Below are 10,598 nucleotides of genomic sequence, written 5' to 3' on the forward strand. Positions count from 1 at the left end.
TGGACTCAAGGTAGCATGTCTGTATTAGCCATTGGCGCTGCATAACAAATTACCCCCAAACTCAGAAGCTTACTACATCGATTATTTCACAGTTTGTATACATCAGGAATTTGAGTATGCCTCAGCTGGGTCCTCTATAATCAAAGTGTCAGCCAGAGCTGCAGACATCTCAAGACTCAGCTGGGAAGGTGTCTGCTCTCCAGCTCACTCACAATAAGGCGGTTGGCAAGATTCAGTTCCTCATGGGCTGTTGGTGGGTGACCACCTTTAGTGTCCTGCCACACAGACCTCTCCGTAGGGGAGCTCACAAGTGGTAATTAGTGCCATCAAAGCCAGCAAATGAGACGAGCCAGACAGAGAGGGCGCTAGCTGACGAAGTCACAGCCTTTTGTAACCTACCCTTGGAAGAGGCATCCCACCTTCACAGCATGCTGGTGGTGAGAAGCAAGCCCAGCCTCATGACTGAGCAACACTTAGAAAGAAAGGTACTTCTATTCAGGTAACACCAAACCTACAGTCCAAACAAAATTTGAATTTTTAAAACTTATCCAATGCATCCTAACCCAAAGATATTACCCAGTTAGAGTACATTATCGAATCCCCCTCAATTCCCATGTGTGTTCTTAAGCTACGGCACGAAATCTGGTTTTCTCCTGACTCCCTGCTACAAGGCCAGCCCCAAGCCACACAGTGAAATGGAAAGTGTGTTTGATAATCTGGCCACCACTTCTTTCCCTTAGCAGGCCTCTCTCTTCCACTCACTGCCTCTGGGTCCCCTCCAGCCCTCCCTTCTCCTTCTGAAACTCTTCCTGAGGGAGGCCCTGAGGTGACGCTGGGGCTGACCTGACACCCAGCCAGGCCCCTTGCTGGCCTTCAGGCCTCACCCACTGGTCTGTCAACAGCAGAGGAAGCTGCCCGCAGGTCGCTGCCCTCCCGGTCTAATATTTCTTCCATCCTACATTTCCTCCCTCTGCGGCCCAGTCTGATTCTATGCCTGGGCCCTTCGTCCTGCCCACAGCACCCAGGTTTTGGACAGTTTACCTTGGTACCCATATGAGGAGTGGCCAGTCGAGGAATCAGCACCTACTCTCCATATTTTGTGCAGAGAGGAATTCCCTGCAGGGATCTGATGGCGAAAGTATGGAGGGGAAGGGGGCAGCACGGGGGACAGAAGATGGCCCAGGACATCAGGGTGCTGGAGTCCACGTGCCCGGGCTGCCGGGCTGCCGGACCACTGACGGGGCTGCTGGCCAGGGAGCTCACATGCCCCCAGAGGCCCCTGCAGGGACCCAGCCCCAAAGTAGGCACACACCGCCGGCAGGAGACAGTGTAGGCTGCTATCTGTCGCTTTTGCCTCTGCCGGGGCCTCTCGGAGGCAGATTCCCACAGAAGCAGCTGACAGAAGAGTCTGGGAAATGCAGTTTGGACACTACCCTCCCCGCCCCCCCCACATCACCACTGCCCCCTGCCCAGCTCTGCCAGGCCAGGGGCTCAAGGAAGGGCAGAACTGGAGCTGAAGGCCCTCCCACAAAGCCACATTGTGCCCCTTCCAACAGAGGACCCGCCGTCTGGTCCCTGGCCTTTTGCCGGGGCGACTGGGAGAGCAGTCAGGCAGTCTGTCACCTGCAGAGAGTTTAAATGTTAGCAGAAGCCAAAGGAAAAGACAGAAAGAGAAGCCACCTGCACAGATGTGGGCAGGCTCTGGCCAACGGGCGCCCTGCGCGTTGGAAAGGCTGGCCTTACTCGGAGACCTGTCTTCTGTGGGGGCCTACAGCCAGGAAAACCCAGGCTTTCGCTTTGTTGCCTTAGCAGCCATTCAGTGAGGCTTCCTTACATTTTTTCAATTTTGAGTCATTCTATATTTCCTAGGAGATATGGTAGAAATATTTGAGTCTGGCATTACATAAAACAGGAAATTGCATTTCACAGCGTTTTATTATCTCTGGTTCCCATTTGCTCCTGGTACACTTCTAAGTCAAATGTCTGCCTTTGAACAAGTGGCGAATTTAGCAGTGATCCAGAGATATTTACTGAAAGCCTGCTACTGGCCTGACACAGAATAAAGAATTAAAGAATAAAGAATTTAAAAAGGAAAGGAAAGAAAACCGGCCTCATTTTTAGGTCCCTTACAGTTTTGTTAAAAAGTGAGGCTTATATACCTGCAACTTCAGAAAGCAAATAGATGGGGCGAAAAAAGGAAACAAATAGCAGGGGTATTTTCTACAGTGTGAAAGTCTGTGGTCCACGCGCTGAGGATTCTAGTTCAGGGAAGTTTCCGTCGAAAGAAGTGACGGTATTTGGAAGGCAAGGGAGAGGGAGAGGTAAGCACAGAGAGCCGTGGAAACAAAGGGAAGAAGGCACAGGCACACGTGGTGGGTGGGCAGTGAGATTGCTTACCTGCAGCAGAAATATGAGTCATAGCACCGAGGATCTTAAACATCGGTTTAAGGAAATTGAACTTGATTCTAGAGTAGCCGATATGTGGCCATGAAAGCAACAATGACGAACGTCGTCATTCTGATTTTGAAGAACAAAACACAGAAGCAGCCTAAAAGATGTAGTATTTCAAAAGACGTGACTCTAAAGTCCTAAATTTAGTTTGATAAGCTTAGTAATTCTATTTTTATAAAATACTGACTCATGAGGTATTAGATTAAAAAACCGCTTTATTATCTTAAATCTCGATGTGTTTTTTTCCTCCTAAAATAGAAAGTTTAAATACGCCTCACGATCTGATCCATTTGATCCCTGAGTTTGGAAGTGAGTTTAGATGGAGAGGCAGCCTAAGATATCTAAATCGATTTAATTCCTGCGTTCCTGAGTTAGAAAAGCAAAGAATTTGAGCCCAACGCAAAAGATAATCCTATTCAGTCCCTGAATTTGCACAGAGTGTTAGGAGAGCAAGGGAAGTCTAGACCAGATTTTCCAATGCTCCCTCTCCCATCTCCACACCTCCTCTCCTCCTGGCTCCACGGGTCTGATCCAAGCTGCCTGAGTAAATGCCCAAGGCCCCAACCCCCAATCCAGGTCAGCATCTCCTACCACCTGCTCTTGGGTGAGGAAGCTGGTAATCAAGCCTTCATGCCCTCCTCCCACGCTCATTCCAGTGTTTAACTTTGAGAACGGCTCCCCTAGTGGCCGACCTCTGCAGTACCCCGTGCAGACAGAATGCCGCTGGAAGGCTGACTTTTGGAGACACGTTGCCATGGCTACAGTTTTTTTTGTTTGTTTTTTGATTTCCTGACAGAGGTAGGAGATGAAATGAAGAGGTTGGCTTCAGCCACATTGCAAAGGAGTTTGTGGATGGACTAAGGACATTGATCTTTGCTTTCCAAGCAATGTAAGATGATGGTTAACAAAAGTTTTCGAGTAGTGGGGGAAATGACCTGTTCTGTTTTATAAAAGCAATGCTTGCCTTCAGTATTTGGGTAACTGTCATAGGGTAAATGATGATGATAATGCAAAAATCTAGCTTAGGAAATTCAAAAAAAAAAAAAAACCACGATAAATTAAAACCTCATCGTATGTGCCCGGCTCAGGGCTAAGCTGAAGGAAGGTACTGCCCACCATTCTCCTTCACCAGGAGGAGGGACGCAAGTACAGAAATTGCAAGCCTGCTCTCCTCGCTGTCCCCTCAGCACACAGCTTCTCCCACACATACAGGGAAAATCTATTAAAGTGAAGGTCAAGGCGCGCCTGGGTGCCGTAGTTGGTTAAGAGTCTGCCTTCGGCTCAGGTCATGATCCCAGGGTCCTGGGATCAAGCCCCATTGAGCCCCGCATCAAGTATGGGACTATGGGACTCCCTTCTCAGTGGGGATCCTGCTTCTGCCCCCCCCCGGCTCTAGCTCTTTCTCTCTCTCTCAAATAAATAAATAAAATCTTTAAAAAATATATAAAGTGAAGTTCAAGGACAACTGGAAAGGGAAGAAAACAGGAAGTGATCACCGAAAGACATCATGAGAAGTGTAACAGTTAAGATTAAGTTTGACTTACGGGGCACCTGGGTGGCTCAGTCGTTAAGCGTCTGCCTTTGGCTCAGGTCACGGTCCCGGGGTCCTGGGATCGAGCCCCGCATCAGGCTCCCTGCTCAGAGGGAAGCCCGCTTCTCCCTCTCCCACTCCCCCTGCTTGTGTTCCCTCTCTCGCTGTGTCTCTCTCTGTCAAATAAATAAATAAAATCTTTTAAAAAGCAAAAACATGAGGGGTCCAATTTGCCCCACTGACTGTGGTTTATCAACCTCTGCCTTAAAAGATGAAGAGGTGAGATAGTCATAAATGACTGCACAGGCGTCCCGGTAAGTGGTATTACTTATGACTAGTGCTGGCACTGAGCTAAGCCCCGTACATAATCCTCACAGTGACCCCCTGAGTAGCCCAAAGTATGAATCTGATTTTATAGCTGAGGAAACTGAGGCCCAGAGAGGCTAAGTAACTTGCTCAAGATCACACAGCTAGCCAGAGCTTCAGGCCCACTCAGAGGCTGTGTCAAACCATGGCACTGTGGGTAACTGACAAGCCTGCGGTGCCCGCAAGGGGTGACGGGAAAGGAGGGAGGGGATAAACAGGGGTCATCATGCGGCATCGCTCATTGACCACATGCCCCAAGGGGACACAGGTAGATGCCTGCCAGGCGGACTGTAGTGGGTAAGAGCAGACTCTAGGGTCAGAGACCTGGGTTCAAATCGTTCCCCAGCATCTGTTAGCTGTGTGGACTTAGACAAGGGACAGGACTTCCCTGAACCTTAGTTCTCCTGGCCGAAAAATGTGCCTAATGGCATCTCATTACCTGTTTCAGGGAGTTGCTGGGAAGGTTGCACGTGAAGCGCTTGGCCTGTGCAGCCACAGGGTCACCATAAGGTCAAACACAGGTCCAGGGAGTTTATTGTGGGATGAAGGAGGAGGCCGGAGCCCAGGAGCTTTGGAGATGGTGTTGGTATTTCAGGAAGTATTCAAATTCCAGGGAAGACATGCTTTGGCCTGAGCTGGCTGGAAGGAGAAGGCCAGGGCAACTGAGCTAGCTTTCTTGTGTTCTGTCCCCATCCTGTGCCTTCTGCTCAGGGTCAGACAGCTGGAGAGGAGCAGAGCAAGACCGTGCCAGAGGGGCTGCCTGTGTGGGGGGAAGAAAAAAATACACATGTTTTGAAAACTTAGAGATAAGGGTAAAGCAGGATTTCACCACCTCCTGTTTCCAGCCCAGCTCGGCCACAATCACAAAGACCCTGTTCAGGAAATGAAAGCCCCTGACCATAGCCGGCAGGACCCTAGGAGCCCCCACTCCAGCAGCTGGGAACTTGAGAATTACTTGATAAAGCATTTATTGCATGAAGGCAGTGTTTTAGGAGAGATTTGCACACATTTCTTTGTTCATTCCTTGCAACAACATCCCGCGGAAGTTCTATCATCCCCAAAGTAAGATGAGAAAACTGGAGTCCAGAGTGGTTAAGGAACTCTCCCAAAGTCACTCGGCAAAGTTAGGCTCACGGCCCTGGCCTGCCACCCAGAGCCCACATTTTCCCTTCTTAGGTGGGTCATTGGCTTGAGCTTGTTTCACAACAGAACCCCCTGGGCAGCTTGTTAAAAACTATAGATACCCACTCTCCTACCCCAAGAGTTTGATTCAGTAGGAGTGGGGAGCAGCCCGGGTCTATGCATGTTCAACAAATACCCCAGGGTGATTCTGGTGACATGCCAAAGAAAACACTGGGGATGGGGGGACCCTAAAAGTGTGCTGCAGATGGGAGCCAGCTGCAGAGGTTTACACCATGAGCGGGCTTCGGGAGAATCACAGAACAGGTGTTGACTTTGTTTTTAAATATCCAAACCTCAGTTAAATTCCACAAAACTGAGAATACAAGCGCTTCTAACAGAAAGGAAACCTGATGGAAACAGGCTGACGCACCAGAGGAGGGAACAAGGAGACCAACAGGACAGCTGTTTGGGCAGGAAGAGGTGCTGTTCATTCCCTGCTGTGGGTGCCCTGAAGCTCTGACAGGTCAACCGTCCTATCTGCAGGGGAGACGGGAGAGGAGTAGGGGGTAAGGGGACGAAGGGGGCCGGGGAGGGCTCTGGCAGCCCTGCCTCTGCAGGTGGGGAGTAAAGCTGAGCTCAGGCAGGCTCTTCCCCCCTCTGCTGTGAGGACTTGGGGTTTCCCTACGCCAGCCCATCTGGCCACAGACGTGCTCACTAATGCAGGACTGGAGCTATAAGGGTCACCAAGGATCCTGAGCCACACACTGTGGGTCACTGGATTCCATTTGATCCCTTGCCTTCCTCAGAAATGGCCCCTTGCCCCTGCAGACCGTGCTCCAGGTCCAGGCTGAGAGAAGGCTCTTTTGCTCCAACCCACCTGCCTCATGTCTTTTTTTTTTTTATTTTGGTTTTTTTTTTTTTTTTTTTTATTTTTTATTTTATTTATTTATTTATTTTTTTATTTATTTATTTGAGAGAGAATGAGAGAGAGAGAGAGAGAGCATGAGAAGGGGGGAGAGTTAGAGGGAGAAGCAGACTCCCCGCTGAGCGGGGAGCCCGATGCGGGACTCGATCCCGGGACTCCAGGATCATGACCTGAGCCGAAGGCAGTCGCTTAACCAACTGAGCCACCCAGGCGCCCACACCTGCCTCATTTCTTAGCATCAGCCTCAACCCCTATCCTTTACCTCATAAGTGCTTAGAAATTTTTTTTAAAGATTTTTATTTATTTATTGAGAGAGATAGTGATAGAGAGAGAGCATGAGAGGGGGAGGGTCAGAGGGAGAAGCAGACTCCCCGCTGAGCAGGGAGCCCGATGTGGGACTCGATCCCAGGACCCTGAGATCATGACCTGAGCCGAAGGCAGTTGCTTAAACAACTGAGACACCCAGGCGCCCAGTGCTTAGAGATGTTTTAAGAAAAAACATTGTAAAAAGTTAGCACCATAAGGAACATCAGCTTCTCTCGGAGGAAGGTTAGAGGTACTTGGCTTTATAAAGATGTGTGCGACTAGTCTCTGGCGTTTTTTGCCTAGTGAAGCCAATTTTCAGGGGGCCGTGTTGCTGCTTCCCTGAGACAGCTGCCCCCCTGTGTGGCATCCGGTGGGAATGGTGCAGAAGGCTGGGGCAGTCCTACTATTCTCGGGAACAGGGTGTGGAAGGAGAAATGGGTGTGGTGGCGGAGGGTCGCCAAAGGAGGGATGCTCTGGGGCAAAGGTCCTTTGGGCTGGTTTCAAGAGCCGGGCAGAGCTGCCTCAGGGAAACGGTGAGAGCAGGGATACAGGCAATGGCAGTTCGGGCTGAGGAGGAGGACTCCAGAGGGTGAGAGGGGTGGCGAGCCTTAGGACTGGCAGGCACAGCTCTGGGGGAGCTTTGCTTGCTCCTCCGGAGAGGCAGACAAGGGAAAGTAGTGGTTGTTGTCTGCTTGCCGCCGAGGACCAGGTGGTGCTCTTCCCCTCCTGCCTCGAGCCTGGAACCCCAGGATCCTCTTCTCTTTGGGAGGGAGCCAGAAGGCACTCAGATGCACGCCACAGAAGAGGGACAGAGACACAAATGGGAAGATATGGAGGAAGAAAGACTGTAAGAGCAAAGAGACGAGGGGAGCCGAAGAAAGGGAGAGGCAAATAGGTACAGAGAGAGAAAAAGAGAGGAGGCTAGTCAGGGTCAGAGTCCCAGAGAGACCAAGGGATCATAACGTGACCTCCCGGGCAGTGTGCCCTGGCCCTGGGCTCTCTGACCTTGCAGGGACTTCCTCGGGTCCCAGAGGCGTGAGGGGGCCTGCAATGAGGCAGTCTGCCACAGAAGGTGGGGGGATGCAGGAAGACCTCGGGAGTGTAGGAAAGAGAAGGCCAGGAGAAGGAGCCCCCGGGGACACTGGAGAAGGGGCTGGGGACATCCATCCCCTCTCATGGTGGGGTGGGGGCTGGGGGACGCAGGCGCGATTGGGATAACAGCACCCGCCTCAAAGGGCTCCCGGAAGACATGGGGCAAAGCTGTGCAGTCGCTCACTCCGCATTGGTGCCAGGGCCCTGTTCCAGAAATGGTGCTGAGGGACTGCAGCTTCAGGGGCCGAGGGGCACAGGGACTGCAAGGAGGAGTCCATCCCAGAGCCATTTATAAGGTGCCATCCTTGCAACTTGCTTGACCAGCTGTAGAGGGAAGGGGAAGAACCAAGGTCTGTTCCCAGGTTGCTATTTTGCGTTAACTGCTGGATGATTGTGCCGTCAACGAACAGGCAATAAAGAAAGGCAGATTTTGTCAGAGAAATCAGTTCCATTTTGTATTACCAATGTTTATATCTGCGCAGAAAACTATAGCCAATAAACATGAAATTATGCTCAAACTCACTCTTAACTAAAGACTAGAAGTTAAAACAAGATCATTTACTTATCAAACTGACAAAGATACTGGATTAACAATATCCACTGTTGGCAAGGACATTGGTCAACAGGTGCTCTCATACATCGTTGACGGGGGTAAAATTTGTACAATCATTTCTGTGGGCAATTTGGAAAGAGTTATTAAAATGTTTAATGTGCTTTCTGTCTGACCCCATTATTCATCCCATGTCAAAGAATTTACTCAACAGCTTGCAAAAATAAAAACATCAGGCAATGCACTGGAACACCATCTGTATTCACAAGAACACCCCATTTCCTCCACTTTCCAGCTATGCGATTTGGGGCAAATTACTTAATGTGCTTGTGCACTTTTCCTCACTTGTGAAAGTGGTAATACTAGCACTAGCACCTACGTTATTAGTTTGTTAGGTGGATTAAATGAGATAATGCAAGCCAAGCATTTAGCGTGGTGCCGGAGCTGTGGTGAGCGCCCAGCTAAGGGTAGCAAACGCATTCCCATGGACAGCAAAGCTTCTGACGGCACGTGAGTGGAAGGTCTCCTGGCATGGAAGGGAGGATCTGGGCGCTGGGGGAGAGCCCTGCTAGGTGAAGCTGAAAGCCCAGAGCAGGCAGGAAAGAAGAGGAGTCTGTTTCTGAAGTGTACACTTTCAGTCATATGAGGAAAGGAACAGAAGGCCCAGAGATGATCTGAAAAGACACGTAGAAGTGGTTGGTGGAGAGGAAAAGGGGTCTGGGGACTCTTAGTTCCGTGCTTTGGGGAATGTGTAAACCAATGAGATCCAAGATTCCTGCTGAAAAGTTAGAAGCCTGGCATGAGCCCCAGAGTCTCAGAGCAGATTCTCTAGTGCCCCCTTGTTGCAGAAGTGTTGCTGGGTTTCCAGAACAAGCAGGGCGAGGGCAGCAGAGGACAGGAGGAACCTCACCATCCTGCTTGGCACCGTGCTGGGAATGTGGATGAATAGTTCTAGGATGACTCAGCCATGTGCAGAGCCTCATCCTGGCAGTGGGACCCAGCGTCATTCACCTGCCTCTGTTGTCAGCAGCTGTGGCTCTCAGGTTAATTCATTGTCCACACTTGCATTGGATCCAGATCTTTTGCATATTATCTGCCTACTTTCAGTGCTGTCATTGCTCACGCACTCAGGACTTAAAGGATGTCCTGGGCTGAAGAACCTCTTCTTTCCAGGCCCAACCAGGCATCCATGCGGTGGGCCATCCAGAATGGAGTTTAAGAGGTAAGCAGACACCTTACAATGTGTTTTTTGTGCCCAGAAATAGCTCTTGAAATTACACCCTTTGAGATACTTACGTTGGGGGATTCCGAAGTATCCCTGGCTAAGTAGGTTAAACAATTATTTCTTAATTCACATCTATCTGCAAATGCATTTAATCCCATTACTTTCTCCTTTGAGCTGTTTCCAAAAGACAGGGAGGGACTTGATGGGGTGGGTGCAGAAGGGGGCAATTTCAGAACTTGGGCCTTTCAGCAAAGGAAGACGGGTTTTAGCTTGAGGATGAGGTAGTAGGGGTTTCCTGGCTGACCGTTGAAGGGTGCTGGGTCACCAAAAGGGAGGAGAGAGTCTCGGGGGTAAACCTGGCCAACTCTACAGGGTGGTCTAAGGCTGCCAGAATGCAGAGATCACAGGGCCTGGTGTTGGGGGATCTGCATTCCCGACTCAACTTGGCAACTTAATGGCTCCACTAAATGAGCTCCCATCCCTGATCTTCCCTTCTCCCAGCCATGAAGGTTGCATCCCCTACCCCAACCCATCCGTCTGAGGGAGGCTGTGCTTTGGAGAATATGCCCATTGCCATAATAGAATAGCTAAGAGAGCACAACATAGTAGTATTACTACTGGAAATGTCCTGAGGGCACTGACTTCAGCTTGGTCAGGATGGAGCTCGTCCTGGACAACTGAGGCGACAGGCCGGTCCTGCAGCCCCGGGAGCCCCCCTGCATGTCTCTCAGGGCCACACACAGAAGCACTTAAAATGCCCCATTCATCTTTTTTTTTTTTTTGCCCCATTGATCTTTGCTGAGACCAAAACCTTTTTTATTATTTTTTTATTGTTATGTTAATCACCATACATTACATCATTAGTTTTTGATGTAGTGTTCCATGATTCATTGTTTGTGCATAACACCCAGTGCTCCACGCAGAATGTGCCCTCTTTAATACCCATCACCAGGCTAACCCATCCCCCCACCGTCCTCCCCTCTAGAATCCTCAGTTTGTTTTTCAGAGTCCATCGTCTCTCATGGTTCAT

General features: G+C 50.1%; 1 long non-coding RNA gene across 1 annotated transcript in view; it reads left to right on the forward strand.

Annotated features, from left to right (window-relative positions):
• Window positions 1–3,264: 3,264 nt before the first annotated feature.
• Window positions 3,265–10,598, forward strand: part of LOC141370064 (uncharacterized) — an 18,557-nt gene continuing 11,223 nt past the window's right edge. Inside the window, exon 1 of the long non-coding RNA XR_012373760.1 lies at window positions 3,265–3,340. This is a non-coding gene — a long non-coding RNA (uncharacterized lncRNA). The remainder of the gene's footprint in view (window positions 3,341–10,598) is intronic.

Source organism: Callorhinus ursinus, unplaced genomic scaffold, assembly GCF_003265705.2.
Source record: "Callorhinus ursinus isolate GAN/ISIS: 27379988/994484 unplaced genomic scaffold, GSC_fseal_2.0 scaffold25, whole genome shotgun sequence".
In the NCBI taxonomy this organism is placed as follows: domain Eukaryota; kingdom Metazoa; phylum Chordata; class Mammalia; order Carnivora; family Otariidae; genus Callorhinus; species Callorhinus ursinus.